Raw genomic sequence first — 17,052 nt, forward strand, 5'->3', positions numbered from 1 at the left:
AAAAACAAAGGGAGAAAATATTTTGATGGCACCCTCTTTTTAAAAATACTATGGAATCCTATGATTTCACAGTAATTTTACACTATGAAAATAGTAGCCAAACACCTTTTTATTGTGATTTCCTACATATCACTAAATTCCATAGGAACCACTACCATTCCTATGGAATTTAGTGGTATCCAAACAGGGCCTAGATCCTATTATGTTAACTATTGACACATTACATCTTTGTGCTAAATATATGAAGCAATCCACTCATGGAAGAAAAAAAAAATTATAACATTGTAGAAAAAGTTAAATTTTGATATTGGAAATAAATTGTGTCTTGATTGTCCACCAAATGAAACTCTATCTATGACATGCTTGTTAGGCACTTCGTTAGAATAGTAATTTTATGTAAAGTTTAGTGGATGGAGAATGATATGATGTTGTTACTTTAGTACAATTTATTGAAGTCTTTTCATGACTTAACTTGTGCCTTGTTTTGTGTTACATATATGACTTCTAATTTATATTTTAGAGAAGTGTGGTAAATTCATCATAAATTGTTAAATGTGGTTAATGGACCAAAAAACTTATTGACACATATAGTTAAAGAAATGTAGATGAGGTTTGATGAAATATTGCAATGCGTATAGCTTGATTTTATTTTGTATTGTGATTTTGGATCTTCACTGTAAGGTTAAATATAGTGAATTTTGTTTATACTGAAGTATATGGGATGAAAGCTGAAAGATATACTTCAAATGTGGTTAGAACTCTATATAAGTGTTTTAAAGCTTATAAAAAGGATTAACCATCTTTTTTCCAATTATACAAGCACAAAAAACAATGTGATTATGAATGATGATGGTAGTGATAATGAGGGTAATAATGAAATGCAAGAGTTAGATAGATTTGAAGGTTATGTTAATAGAGTGCAAATGCAAAAGTTAAAGCTAGATATTTATTTGGAAGAATCATGTTTAGACTGAAATGTGGTGTTGGATGTTTTGAATTTTTGGAAGTCATGTTCAATGAGATTTTCAGACTTCTCAAGCATAGCTCGTGATATTTTGACTATTCAAATATCTACTATTGTCTCAAAAAGCACATTTAACACAGTTCGTTGAGTGATTAGTCCTTATAAAGCTTCATTAAGTTCAAAAACTATACAAGCTATAATGTGTCGTTGAGATTGATTGCGAGAATCCTTCAAACCAATCAAGGTAATTGTGTTTTAAAAATTTATGTTAATGTTGGTTTTTTTATTTTAAAAATATTGAAATATGGTTCAAAATAATAATTTAAAGGAAAATTCAATATGGTTGTTGATGTTGAGCAACATGATTCATGTTCAAGCTCAAATTATGAGGACAATTTTTCAACATATATATTTTTTTGGTCTATTTGTAAATTTTGAGGCTACTTTTTGATATTTTTATATTAATATTTTGCTTGATGCTATTTTGTATAAGTAATTGTTTCCTTAAACTATTACGGTGGGATTCAAGAATCAATTTACTTTGTGATTTTATACAATATTTATGTTTTATGGAACAATTGTTGTCTTATTAAGAATGTTGTACTTGTGCTTGATGTAGTATTTATTCATGAAATTATGTTGTACTTGTTTATATATTACTTATTTGGACTATTTATATTAGTTATGTTGTATTTATTTCATTGTTTGATAAAATATTAAGGATTGTATTAGTGGATTTATTTAATTATTTATATTATTTTGTACTAAAAAAATTCAATATATTTGGGTTAGTCAAGGTTGGGTTTGGGCCTAATAAAATTTAGATAGGACCAGGACTGGTCCAAAACAATTTGGCCCAAATGTGGCCTTGCCTAGCCTAGCCCATCTAATAGATATGGTTTTTGAGTCTATCCCAGTCTTGACCAAGCCTAGTCCAGTCCCACAAACAAAACAATGAACATGCTTTTGAATATCTTTTTTTCATTAAAAGTTTGCCGATATTAATACTTTTTAGAAACCCAATTAGTTTTTGGAGTTCGAATATCTCCCATTCTTTGATTTTTTGTATTTTGGTTTTTCAATTTTGCTACTCGGCATGAACATGCACCAACGTAAACGCTGTTAGTCAAAATCATTGGCTACCAACTCCACTCAAAACCATCAGCTTTAACTTAATCCATTTGCTCAAACAATGGTGCAAATCAACGGTTCCCATTGAAAAACATTAAAATAAATTAAAAGTTGTCAAAAGTGTTGGCTGGGTTGGTGTAAGAATTGCCTATAAAAGGCAATGGTTGAAATTCTCATTCATTCAGAACTTAAGGGGGCGTTCATTTTGCCGTAAGTGAGGGGAAGTGGGAGGAAGTGGACTGACTTCCCCCACTTCTGATGTTCTTTTCCTCTGAAGTGGGGGAAGTGGCCACTTCCCCCACTTCAAACTAAAGTGGATTTTAGTTAAAACCCACTTCATCATTTTTTACACTGAAGTGGGGGAAGTGAGCCCCATATAAAAGCTCACTTCCACCCACTTCCAAAATTTCTTTTGAAGGCATTGAAGTGAATAATCGGGCCTTCTCCCCATCTCCCCTTCGTGAGGCCGAACGCTGCTCTCCTTTGCTCGGATCTCTCCTCTGGAAGTGACTAGATCTCCTCTCCGGCAACGGCTGGATCTTCCCCCGCAGCGACCGGATCTCCTCTTCGGCAGCACCTGGATTTGTTCTCTAGTAGTACACAGGTCTTCCCTCCCATAACTGCTTGATCTCCCTTCTGGCAGCTTCTAGATCCCCTCTTCAACAGCTGCTCAATCTCCCCTCAGATAGAGTCTAGATCTTCCGTTCGGCAGCAGGTGGATCTCTCGTACGGCATTGGCTGGATCTTCCCTCCGGCAAGGTGCTTTTCTTCTTCTTCAAAATTTCTTGAAGAACATTGTGAGGCCTTTACCAATTTTCTCTTATTTGGTTGTTTGATCATAAGTTCTGTGCCACATGGTGCCATGTGTAGATTATTGGGTATGTTCAAACTATATCAATTGATGCTTTTCTCTACTCCTAGATGTTTCCACTTCTTTATGAAAGTTTATGTTTTGCATTCCTTTGTTTCGTCTATGTGTTCTTTTTATTCTGTTAATACTTGACCAATATGCAAACAAGATTAATGTACTTACAGCGACTTCCACCAGCTCTTTTGCAACATGGACACCTCATGCCATGTGATATGTTGTGCTTAATTTGAGATGAATTATGGCTCTTATGACAAAGTTTTCATCCTTGTTTCCTCAATTGTGATATTCATGCCATGCATAATTTGGTTGAGTCTTTATTTTAACTTTGCTTATAAGAAAATATATATATATATATATATACAAACTCTAACTTCTTGTTTGGAAACCAATTAGTTTACTGTTTATCATACCTTCAAGTATTTTTGTTATGGAGCAAATGAACAGATAACAATTGCCATCCTTTTCCTTTGTTGCTTAGAAACCAAAAATCACGCATATGCATATCCGGACCATATGTGTTGGTGACCTTTTTGCTTTCTATTGATTCATGATTTGTTGCAGTGCAGTTGTTTTATTGGTTTGTTGGTTTCTATGATTAATGCAGTGTGAAATGATCAAACTTAGGTGAGCATAGGTTTGTTGGTTTGTTGGTTTCTATGATTAATTTGATCGATCTAATCCTTTTTATGTTTATTTTGTGTGTTTTGATTGTGGAATCTCTCTTTCTTTTTTTTTATGTTTTTTTGTTGGATTTAACACCATCTGATCATATTATTTATATATTTACAGATTGTGAGGCTTTTTGGTGGATTTTGCATGTTTTGATTTCTTTTTTACTGTGTTTGTTGTATGATTTCATTTGATTCGTTTGATTCATTTTTGGTAAAGTTTTTGTTTTTAATTGTTCTAAGATTCTGTTCAATACATATAATAGTTTTAATACTTTATCCAATAATCATATATTTCATAGAAGTGTATTATTCTTGTTGATTATTAGGTAATACATTGGTACATTGGGGCATCAAGCAGCAACTCCCTCAACTACGTCAAGAAACTTATCATTCCTATTTTTTACAAGGTAGTATGCCATTCTTTCCTTGAAATTTGTTCAGCGAGTGTCTTTTAGGTTCATGGATGTAAAATAATTAGATTATGTAGATGTGAGTGCAGGATTTTCTGGTTTTGTTTTGATGAGATTTTGAGATGTGAGTTTCGGTTTCGTTTCCTAGTTATTTTATTCTTAAAAGCAAAGTTTTGTTAATAAAATATTCATCGACCTGGCAAAATTAGAAAGAGTTCAAGCATTTGCACAGCAATGAACCAATGTGAGTTTCTTTCAATCTTGATTAGGCATGCTAAATTCAAATTCACTATATATATATACATATATATTATTTCTAAGTAATTACACATAGATACAAACAAGATAGCTTGCCTATGTAGTTTACTGCAGCTGCAGGATGCATTTCTCACAGCTATAGGTATTGTCCCTTTTCATGTGTGGCCCCAGTTTCATCACTCCAAGGTACATGATTCACACGTTGAAAATCAAGACCCATGAAAGCAATTTCGGAAGAAAAAGCCACTCATCACTAAAAACATTTCATCTTTCATATCAACAAAAAAGAAAGTTAGAAGATTTACTATTATGCTATTTGGTTGGAAGTAAAATAAATACTCACTAACTACCCTATAAACAAGTTGTGATCATCTTCACTCTAATTAATCACTTCTATTCTTTTAATATGCCTCCATGATGAACCATAATATTGCTGAGGTAGATCACATTAATTCATTGTCACACACACATGTATATATATATCTTCACATCATAATTAATTAAAATTTGACAGGAGAGTGTGTTTATTAATGTAGTTACTCATGTTAATGAGTATTTGATTTCCATGGACTAATTACACTATGCCCTGCCTCGCACGTGTGCATTCATCACCAGATGGTTATATATATATATATATATATATCTACATGAGATTTTGTTTTAGGATTGAATATAGTTTAAATGATATTGAAGATAGTGAGCTTAGGTGTCTTGTCTCTAAGGTTCATTTTAGTTAATTTGATCCTTCCAATGTGGTTCAAGATTAGATATATTTTTTTCTGGTGGTATATAAGGTATGTCTATGTTTAGAATTAATATGAAATAATTTTTATTTCACATAATATTATGATAATATCCAAAAAATAATCTATGACAATATAGGTTTATAATGGCCAATGACAATCTTGCCGAATTAATCTACATCGATGCTCCTATGTTAGTAACCATGACGGTCATTTTAGCAATGTACAACCAACAAAAACGACAGGTGCTACCTCAAGAACCTTCATTCATTAGAGATATTCATCGAAATGCACACATGACCCGAATATTAGATGGAGGCGTTCATAATTGTGTGGAATACATACGGATGTCCAAGGATACTTACCTCAGACTTTGCACTATATTAAGGGAGCACGGTCACTTGAGGGATACCATCCATGTTGCGGTAGAGGAATAAGTGGCAATGTTCTTACACATAGTCGGGCACCATGCAAAGAACAGGGCAATGAAAATTGATTTTGTTAGATCTGGTGCAACGGTGAGCAGATATTTTAATGATGTCCTCCAAGCTATTTGTAGCATCCGACATTTCTTTGTGAAACAACCGGGCACATCAATACATCCTGATATAGAATTCAACCCAAATTTTATCCTTTTTTCAAGGTGTGATGCATTTCTATTCCATTAAATTCAAGTTAGTAAGTATTTTAGACTATCAACCTAATAAAGTTTTAGCTCCCAGGATTGCATTGGATTTGTTGATGGCACTCATATAGACGCAAGGGTAAGTGCAAATCTAATGAGTAAATTTCGGGGCCGCAAGGGCATCACACAAAATGTTCTTGCCGCATGTGATTTGGATCTAAAATTTACATACGTTCTTGCTGGCTGGGAAGGTTCAGCAAATGACTACTTAGTTTTGAAAGATGCATTGTCACGACCACCACCATATGGATTGCATATACCTCCATGTTTAGATACAACACATATTATATATTTCTCATATATATATTTTTTAAAGTGAACTCAATATCTTAATATTTAATGCTAGGAAAATACTATCTTGTTGATGCCGGGTATACAATAACACATGGTTTCATATCTCCGTACCAAAAAGTTAGATATCATTTACGAGAACAAGCAGGCCGTAGACCCCAAAATTCGAAAGAGTTATTCAATCTTCGTCATTCTCAACTTAGGACAAGAATAGAAAGAGCGTTCGAGATTTTAAAGAATCGATTTAGGATTTTAGACTCAAGGCCATTCTATCCTTTCAAAACACAAGTAGATATTGTTCTTGGTTGTTGTGTGCTACATAATTTTGTAAGGGAGGTTGATCCGGATGACATTGTCGCGCAATAACAAATTCGAGATGACGATGAAATCCTCACACACGAAAGACCTAACGTATTAGGAGAACGACGTGAGCGACAAGCTCTATGGATGGAACTTCATGAGAAAATTAAAGATGACATGTGGCATGACTATGTGTCAAGTGGTCTTGCTTTCGGGGCATCATTATGAAAACTCTTATTCGGATGTATCTTTTACATTTGTTTTGGGATAGTGAAACTTCATGTGTGTGTGTTAAATGGTTTGTTTACTCATTACTTGGTGGATGTATTTTTAACATTTGTTTTGTTTCGGGTTGTAGTAAATTTTTGGGATAGTGAACTTCATGTTTGTGTTAAATGGTTTGTTTACTCATTACTTGGTGGGTAATTTTTTTTACATTTGTTTTGTTTTGTGTTGTAGTAAAATTATTTTGATAGTGAAACTTTATGTTTGTATTAAATGGTTTGCTTATTTATTACTTGGTGGATGGATTTTTTCTTTAGTTTGGTAATAATGTCTATTTTCGTTACTATTGTAGGATGAACAATGCTGAAGGTGCACAGGGTGAGAAGCGAAAAGGAACGGCAAACAAAAGATGGACAAAAGAAATGGATCATGTCTTGATACCATTACTTGCAGACATGGCAAGAAGTGGTTTAAAAGTTGACAAATTCTTCAAGCGCCAGGCATTTGTCGAAGCAGCTAATGTCGTGAATAGTAGGTTCCCTGTCGCTTGCATGGATGCCGATAATGTGGAGAATCACATGCGCACTTTAAAACAAAAATATCAAGACATTAAAAAACTTATGAACCTCAGTGGTGTTGGATGGAATGACACAGAGAAGAAGTTGGTGTTAGAAGATGAGACCTATCGTACATATGTGGAGGTATACCTGTTTTGTTTATTTATTATGTTTGACATGATTATTAATATTATTATTTACTTCATTATCTTTCATTTTACATTGGGACAACCAAAAGCCAAGGAGTATTTAAACAAGCCTATACTCTTTTTTGATGAGCTACGTTTGGTTGCTGGAGATGATCACGCTACTGGAGATTATGCACGGACCATCTTTGACCAATTTGGTGGCACGCCAGGTGAGGATGAGAGTGCACCTCCACCTAATACACCATTAGACAGTGAACCTATGAATACAAAAAATCAAAGACATGAAGCACTAAGGTCTTTTACGAATAAGACCACTGCTAGGGTTCCCCGTAGAATAAGAACCAATGGTGAAAATGGTTCAGGAGAAAACATTGGAGAAAAGATAGGTGAGTTGGCGGCATCAATAGATAGGACTAGAAAAAAGACATGGAAAGAAAAACTTACCGATGTGTTGTGGGACATGGAAGGTTATAGTGATGATGACATGGAAATGGTGTACAATAAGTTAATCGACAACAAAAAAGAGGCCGAGAACTTCTACTTGAGAAAGCCATCTCTCCAGAAAAGATGGATAGATAATTTTATTGCTTCCATGAGAAACTCTAGCCCTTGAAGAGGTCATCACACTAAGTATGTATTTTTGGTTTCTAGTCATACAACAAAAACTTTATAGGAGTGAAAGAATGAAGAAAAGAATTTTGGAGTATAATAATAAAAAAAATATTTTGGAGAGTTGGTACTTCTCCTAGTATAAGTAAGAGTGGTGGTTTTCTTCTTATTATTAGAGAGAGTTTGTAACTCTTGAAATTTTTCTATTTAATAAATTCTTCTATCATTGCTTGTGGTTTTTACGCTAATTATTCAGGGGTTTTCCACATAATATCTTTGTAACATTTATTTTTTAGCATTATTTTTTCATTTATCTGCTCTATTTAGTCCTACATTTTACGACAAAAGCTTGCCTTTTGAAGATGGCTTTGTAAAGTAGCCTACCGGAAACAAAAAAACCTTATAGGAGTGAAAGAATGAAGAAAAGAATTTTTGGTTTTCTCCTCTTGTTTATATTACATGATTCAAGGAAGAGGCTAAATACAATTCATAGGTAATCAATGTCCATTTATCAATTCATGGGATTCTTAAACTCCAAAGTTCACAGATTTAAAACCGAATTAGTGATGGTGAAAAATAATATTTATTACAATTAAGTCTTTTACTATTGGTAATGGAAAAACTTTAGTTGCATATTTTAGACCCTTCAATTTTTAATTTATTTTGATTTATTATTTAAAAAAATCCCTTTTCATATGGTTGCTTGGATGAAATCCCAAAATATCTCTATTTATTTATTTTATATACAAAATATTTTATAAAACAAAAATTAAGAAGCCACTAGTTAGGAAAAAAGGAGGACAAATTATACACATTTTAAATAAAAAACTATAATTAAGTAAATTTAAATGAAAAATAGAAGGGACCAAATGGCCTTCTCTTTTATGTGACTCTGGCTATTATTGCTTTTCCAAAGATGACATTGGTTGATAATTGTAAAAGTCTTTTTATTAAAATAAAGACAAAGTTGGGAAAAAAAACTTTAAATTTTAATTTATATTTAAAATAATATTTACTTGAGAATAATTTTTTTTTTAATAAAACATCAATATTTTGGAATAGGGAGAGTATACATATCAATATTTAACAAAACTTTGCAAAAGAAATATGGGTAAAATATCTCTAAAATTCTGAATTATTAATTTTACATCCATCTTTAAGAAAAGCATTTTTTTTAATATAATTTTTTTTAATTATCAAAATAGCTTAATGTGAAATTTATCCATTAACATGGTTTTAAAATATAATATCAAGCCTAGTCATCAGCTATATGATGAGTGGACTTTTTATAAATAGTACGATATTGGTTTTTTTCATAAACAAAATTTTTTAAAAAAATAATTTTTTTTGTCTTTATAAACAAATTTTAATTTATTATTAATTTATAAAAAAAATTACATTTTTTACCGCTTTTATTTTGGAAGAATGTCATTATTATTATTATTATTATTATTATTATTATTATTATTATTATTATTTTAAAACTGAATAAATTTAACATTGGATTGTTTTAACAATTAAAAAAAAGTTATATCGAAAAAAAAACCCAATATTTTTACTCGGACAATAAAATATACGGGGAAGTACTAGAAAATCCCTCAAAAGTTTCAATTATTCCTTTTAATCCCCTAAAAGTTTGTGTTTCCGCAGGGGTCCCTCCTTTTCCTTTAAATTCCTTTTCAGCCCAAAATTGGTTGACGGAGGAGACGGAGGCGTTAAATGGGGTGTGAAAAGACAATGCTGCCCCTGAGAGAGTTTAGTGCTTTGAATTGAATTCAACCGGCTGAAAGGACATTTTTACCCCCGCTTTTTCCGTTGGGAACTGCTAGCGATGTTTGATTGGACTGCGAATCATTGGGATTCGGGAACAAAACCCTCCCTTCCACCAAAGGTCGCATCCTCTCGCCTTCTTCTTATATCGGTGAACGTCGTCGAAGTCCTTTTTTCGTTCATCTTATTTCTTGCAAAACCTCGTCTTCGAGATCTCCGGCAACTTTCATCCCCGGTTTCCACTTGTTCAGGAATTTCTTCGGCAAAGATCTCCGGTGATTTTCTGTGAAAGACTGACGAGTTACCTCAAGGGAAAAAGGCAGCATGAAGGTGAGATGACATATCTAATTGCCATGGAAGGATGGTTATCTGAGTGGCTTTCCTTATTTTCTATGTAATGTTGTGTGATTCATTTGATAATATCAACATTATTGAGTAAAGTTTCTTGCTTTTTCTATGTAGACTGTGTGGTTTGTTGTGTATAATATTATATTTATCTCTTAGTGATTGAGTTTGTGTTTGGTTTTTTTATATAGATCAGAAGATGGCAACAATACTTGTAAATGCTCGGTGTTATCTGGGCCTAGTTATTGAAACCATTGCAGAGTTGAAAAAAACAAATGAACAGGTGCCATTGGGAGATACTCCGCGGTACGCCGTTTACCCATTTTATGGGCATCGCTCCCATGTTGCAAGAGTGAGGGGTTCTCGATGCGGTATTGCAGTTGTACGACGAGAATCGCCAAATGTTTAAGATAGGACAAAGCATGCTCTCGTTCAGATCAGAAGACATCGCTCTCATCCTAGGCCTTAGTTGCCATGGAGATATTGTCTCTTTCAAGCACGAGAGGGTCCAGATAGAATTTGAGAAGAACTTTCTTCATAAAATGTACAACTGTCACCGCGACGCAATCAAAGAAAGCCTGCTGAGAATTGTACGTAGTAAACACGGCGATGAAGAGACCTTTGTGAAGATCCTGGTGGTGTACTTCATGATGACGATTCTATTCCCCAACACTTGTCTAAATGCGGCACCATTCGTGGCAAGGTACGCCGATAATCTAGGGTCACTAGACCGTTACGCATGGGCACACGCTACTCACAAGTGATTGATGGAAGACATCCCTGCGACAGCCGCCCGTGTCAAACTTTGTTGTAAAGGAAACTGTCCTAGTGCAGGCTATTTGAGGGGTTGCTCCATTGCTCTAATTATTTAGTTTTATGAGGTGACGGGTAGTGTCAAGAAACAAAGAATAGGCCAGACACCCTGTATCTTTTGCTATGGAGATTCCAATTTCATCAAGTCGGCGTCTATCGAGCCGCTACTGAACTCAATCAAAGGGAAAAAAGTAAGTTATTCCTATTGCTGTCGAAAAATGATTGGTAATTTGAATGAATGTGTTATTTCCCATGTTTTACAATGTTGTACTGTGTACATTACTCGATACATGTGTATAATATGGTATTCCTGTATATAATATAGTGTTCTTTTGAATTATAGAATTATTGTGTATAATGTTCTAACGTTACGATGTTTTGGGTTTTTACTTGGTAGTTCTCTGAGCTTCTACAGGCTAACGACGAGGAGAATATGTTAGTTGGTAATATTAAGCTTGATCAGAAGCAAACCCCTGATAGAGCATCAGAATTGGGCTACTACACAAGGCAGTCCAGACAACAAACAAGGTCCCCGCCTGCTGGGAAAAAGCCAAGCGTTGAGCCAACAAAGAAGCAACGTCGGAATTAATCCCCTCCAACCACCCTTAAACAAATTCGCCATCGACAGTCATCGGTAGAAAGGCCAGAGGAGGATCCGCAAAGTGACAATGAAATGCGGTGGTTATTACAACAAGTCTTGTCAGAGTTCAATGACCTCTGAGCTCGTATAGACGAGCGTGAACATGAAAATGCAAAGAGAAAAAGGTCTGAGTCATGGTCATCGCATAAGGATTCAGTCCCCCCTGTGAAGACAACGGATATCAGTTGCCCCCCTTCATCAGGACCGTCCCCTAGTCCTGGCATTAGGTTCAAAAGGGTTGCATGGCTTCGAAAAAGCTGTCCTAGGCAGTACAGTACGAAGTTTACAGATAATATAGAAATCCCAGCAGAGCATGATAAAGACGATTCCGAGGATGCTCACGTCCCACCAGTAACTACTCAAGAAGAAAAGCCAGAAGTTGCATCACAGGTCTCCGCTTCTGATCGCTCCGTCCGTAGTGATGAAGATCTAGTCCCTAAAGCCAGCATAGATCACATTCCGTCTCATACTCCGTCTCCTTAGGTGGCCACGGATGAAACTCCGTCTCAAGTTCCGCCTCCTGAGGCCCTAACAGCCACCAAGATCCCGGTAGAGGCCGAAGATGCTCCCTAAATGGGTTACATGATGCATGGCTGCGCAAGACAAACTTCAAAGCAGTCCATCTCCGAAAAAAGTTCCACTAAAACAAGCCCCAGTGAAGAAGACACCGGTAAAACAGGTTCAACCAAAGAGAGCCCCACTGAAAAGGGCTCAACCAAAGAGAGCTACAAGGAATAAGGGCCCAACACATAAGAACAAACCTGGTGAAAATGTTTCCATTTCGAGTGACGATTCCGAAAATGATGATGCAGCATTACGCGCTGTAGACGCACTACTTCAATCATTAACGGGTTGAGAAAGGAAAAAATTATAGAAGCGCCGCTTGCGATGGTCACATACCAACCTCAACCAGAAGGGAAGGTGTACTTCGAGGAGCAAAAGAAGGCTGACACTGACTTTCGTCCTACCCGAGTTGGGGAAGGCTCAATCAATTCGAAAAGGTAGCCCTCACCATCTTTCTCAACACACTTGTCGACAGGTACTTTTTTCCAGTATTTATATTACAAAATCATGTTCATGAGTAAAGTATATATTCTACAGTGAGTATTTAAAGTTTAATGTGTATATATTCAATTTCATGTGTATATAATTAGTATACTGTGTAGATATTTATTTTGTTGTGTTACAATTTATTTTACTGTGTATATACTTTATTCACTGTGTATACTTATGGTCGGTTGTGTGCTACTTTTATGCAGCTCTGTCATCTAGAGGGATGATAACAACTACGGCTATACTACCCGTGCCCATCTGTTCATTCTCCTTGATGGGAAGGAAAATGTCTATGATGATGTATTGGATGCCCTCGTACTCATGCTCCGTGCAGAAATACTAACAAATCCTTTGGCATTCAAGAGACGTGGTGTTGTCACAAGGCCCCTGGCTCTTGCCATGCAGAAATTGCAATTCACTGCGGAACAAACAGTGTACCTGATGGAAGATGTCATATATGGGTACAAAATAGCTGACCTTATACTTATGCCAATCCTACTTCATGGTCATTACCACCTGCTCTTTTTGGACATTGAGAAAAGAAAGTACATGTACTACTCCTCACTCAGCTCTGACATTTATGATTCCGACTCCATAAACATGGTAAGTACTTCTATGATATGCTTTCCTATATATGCCCATTTATTTCGTGATTAACAGGTTCTATTAAACTGTTCAGCGGGATCTTTTGAAACTATGCATCGAGGTCAACACCGAAAGTAATCCATTTTCGAGACCTCACACTTGAGCATGTACAGGATTGCCCCTAGCGGGCACCTGGTACCTTTGATTGCCCGGTATTTTGCATGTGGTATATGGAGTAGCTTCTTAACGGGGAGCTTGTACTTCTCGACGCGATAAGGAGGAAAATTATACCAAGCACTAATGCGAAGAATGACGTCGAAGGTGAGAAGAATGCCGCTGGGGAGGACAGCCAGGTTTTCAAGGAAATAGAAGGTGAGAAGGACAACCAAGGTTTCTAGGAAATAGAAGGTGAGAAGGAGGCTGACGGAGAGAAGGGCAGCCAAGATGACAAGGACATAGAAGATGCGATGGGGGGCGCCACGGAGAAGAAAAGCTAAGGTAAGAATGATATAGAAGATGGGAATGATACTGCCGGGGAAAAGGAGGACGAAAGTCACAAAGACGTGGAAGCTGAGGAGGATGCTGCCGGAGAGAAGAACAACAAAGGTGACAAAGATGCTGACGACGTGAAGGACGCCGAGATTGCGAAGGAGGCCACCACGGAGAAGAACGATGAAGGTGAGAAGGACACTGACAATGACACAAAGCATGCCAACGAAGAGAAGAACACCGTCGCAGTCAAGGGCGAGAAGAATGAATCAACTGCTGAAGATGCTACCCCTGTTGAAGTAAGGAATGAAGAAAAGGAGAACCAGTATAATGCGCACGAGTCTAACAATGTGGTCACCGACGATGTTGAAAAAATGTATAAAGTACTGGAAACTAACATGAATAGTTACCCAATTCCATGTGAGATCTTGCGTTTATAATGCCTAAGTTTGTCTGTAATTGAAAATGTCGTTATGCAATAACATATAACACCTGCGAAATAGCTATAGATTTCGAATGTACTACACAAAAAAACATATCTCACACACAGTAAAGCAAAAGTATACATAGGAAAATGTATTCTACACACAACAAACTTAAAACACACACAGTAAAGCAAAAGATGCCTAAGGTTTTCAATACACAAACGGGAGAAATAACACAGGTAAAGAAAAATGTCAAAAAAGTCATGCTTCTGAACATGTGAAAGCAAAATCAAATGTCATACGCTAGCGTCAGGTTTACCATGGTCAGTCCGCTATGATTGCATTGCATGATAGCCAGTTATGCCCAGCCTTGTGGCATCGGCTATAATGTAATTCACGGACATCGAAGGCTTGTGACTCTATTTTCTTCCTTCTAGGACGTTCTAGCCGTTTCTTTGATATTGGTGGCCGAAGCCGTAGTTGACGGTTGTCGTCAGATGGTTTATCACTGTCAGGAACAAGGGATATTAGATTTGCATACGCCCGATGATACCATTCCATTGTGAAGTAATCATCAACATAAGAATGGCCATTCGTGTCTGTTTGCATAATCACTACACATGTATGCTTGCACGGTAGGCCATGTACTTCCCACCTTCTACATGAACACCTACGAGACTGGAGGTTGACCGCATTGTTGTTATTGTCAATGACTTCGTAGGTGTCATCAGTAGAATAACCAACTCTAAGGAAACGACTTTCATCAACAATTTGCTCAACCTTTTTTCGTATTTCAGGGCAAAGGTGTGTATCCCAGTTGTTGCATTGTTTACGTCTTTCGGCTAACATATTCATAATTTTAAACTTGCAAAACGATAGTTGCACAGGAAACCCATTTATCTACACAGAAATATTTATTTATACACATTATTACTAATTGTATACACAAGAAATTATATGCATACACATGATCTTTGTATAATACACAGAAATATTTACTTATACACATTTATAATAACAGTATACACAGGAAATAAAATTTATACACGCGATACTTGTATAATACACATAAACGCTAATATTTTGCACGGAAACACATAACAATATCCGGTAGGTGACTAACCTGATAGAGTCAACCGTGCTTGTTACTGGTAGATGTCGTGCCTCTTTAATCCAGGCATTGAAGGACTCTACCACGTTGGAATACATCTCGCACCATCGCATTCCTTTAAATAAAAAGTTTGACGAATGATCAACGTCAGACTTATTTATCAACCAAGCGTGTGCATCGACTGATAGACATGCAAGTTCACGAACTGCATCATCAAACTCTTTCGAAGTGTATGCGTATGCAATTTTCACAGTTATTGTCCAGCATTGCATTCACAAAGCTTTACCGAGGCTAGAGTTGGTCTTCATGGAGTTCGCCTCCAAATGTCATAGGCAATAACCATGTGGTGATGAGGGGAAGACTCGCGAGATAGCATTGACCAAGCCCTTAAATTGATTTGATATGAATGTTATAATTTTATCATAGGTATCTTCACCGTATAAGGCCTCCCTAAGAGTAGTAAGAAACCAAGTCCAGTTCTCATCAGTTTCGTTGTCGACGATAGCAAATGCTACATAGAATAGACCTTCATTGCCATCTTTGGCTGTAGCCCCTAGCAGAATCCCTCCATACTTGGCTAGCAAATGGGTTCCATCAATAAAAAGTAATGGCCTGCAACCATGCTTGAACCCCAATAAACAAGCCCCGAATAAAAAAAAAGCACGCTTAAACCGCTCGCCGTCATTTTCAATGGTTACAAGTTACAACACTGCCAGGATTTATCGCAGATAGTTTATCTGCGTTCCATAGAAACAAATCAAAGCTACTAACTTCACTACAGTAAATCACTGACCTCGCAACCTCCTTCCCCATCCAAGTGCGCTTGTATGGAAGACAAATACCGTGGTCACACAATATGTCTTTCTGTATGTTAACAACTTTGTATAATAGTGTTTCTTTTAATTTTTGTATGACACGTTTGGAAACCCACGTTTTGCTTGCTTTTGGATGTGATGTCGTACCAATTTCTCCACCACAAATGTGAGTTGCTTGCATTGTCTTCAGCTGGAACGCGCCATGAATTCCCTCTTTAGAAGCATGCACTCGCTATTGGTATTCCTGAGCTGTGCACCTTACAGTCATTCGAAGTTTGTCATTTTTTATAAATGTAAAGTCAAAATTTTTTCTTATAGCTATGCTTCGCAGGCAATTTTTAAAGTGGTCTGCATTCTCAAACCATTAGCGTTAAAAAAATACACACAATAAAAAATAATACACAGGAAACGTTTATACAGGAAACAAATATCATACATAGGAAATACATATTGTACACGGGAAATTAGAATAAGATACAAGAATATGGTATTATACACAAGAAATATTTTTAATACAGTAAGATATATTAATACACATGATATATTAATAAAGGAACACATAAACGATAAGTAACCAGCAAAATCAATGATTGTAGTATTACAATGGGATCAAGGAGGCCGAGTTTCCATCTGCGGAGACACTCACATCCTCGATGATGATGTCCACGACAAATTTATTGAAACTATGATATATATGACACATACGTTGAAAATCAACGTCAGACTCGATTGGGTAAAGTGTTTTGCATGTGTCAGGCGTTACAAACATCACTTTCACTTGAGAAACATCTACAGTCCAGCGAGCACATATCTCACCCATGACTAACTCCCATGAACTTAAAATGGTGAATTGAAGCACACATCCTTCACCTTTGTATCGCGCTACGGCGGAAAATATTTCCATTGTTAATGACGCTTACATAGAATTGCAAAAATGACAAAAGTGATTAAGCTTCGTATATTACAGATGCAAAAACGTGCTTAATTGGACTCAACAAGAAGAAGAAGAAGAAGAAGAAGAAGAAGAAGAAGAAGAAGAAGACAAGATGAAGACAAGATGAAGACAACAAGATGAGCAAGATGAAGAGAAGATAACGAAGACGAAGGTTAAGAAGATGAAGTTGATGAAGAGCAGATGAAGA

The 17,052-nt window shown here is 36.1% G+C and overlaps 1 long non-coding RNA gene across 1 annotated transcript; it reads left to right on the forward strand.

Annotated features, from left to right (window-relative positions):
- The first annotated feature begins 3,382 nt into the window (after positions 1 to 3,382).
- Positions 3,383 to 7,953, forward strand: LOC120279578. Its single transcript, XR_005541951.1, has 4 exons — positions 3,383 to 3,590; positions 3,964 to 4,044; positions 6,902 to 7,250; positions 7,345 to 7,953. It is a non-coding gene; the product is annotated as an uncharacterized LOC120279578 (long non-coding RNA).
- The last annotated feature ends 9,099 nt before the right edge of the window (positions 7,954 to 17,052 follow it).

This window comes from Dioscorea cayenensis, chromosome 16 (genome assembly GCF_009730915.1).
Source record: "Dioscorea cayenensis subsp. rotundata cultivar TDr96_F1 chromosome 16, TDr96_F1_v2_PseudoChromosome.rev07_lg8_w22 25.fasta, whole genome shotgun sequence".
In the NCBI taxonomy this organism is placed as follows: Eukaryota; Viridiplantae; Streptophyta; class Magnoliopsida; order Dioscoreales; family Dioscoreaceae; genus Dioscorea; species Dioscorea cayenensis.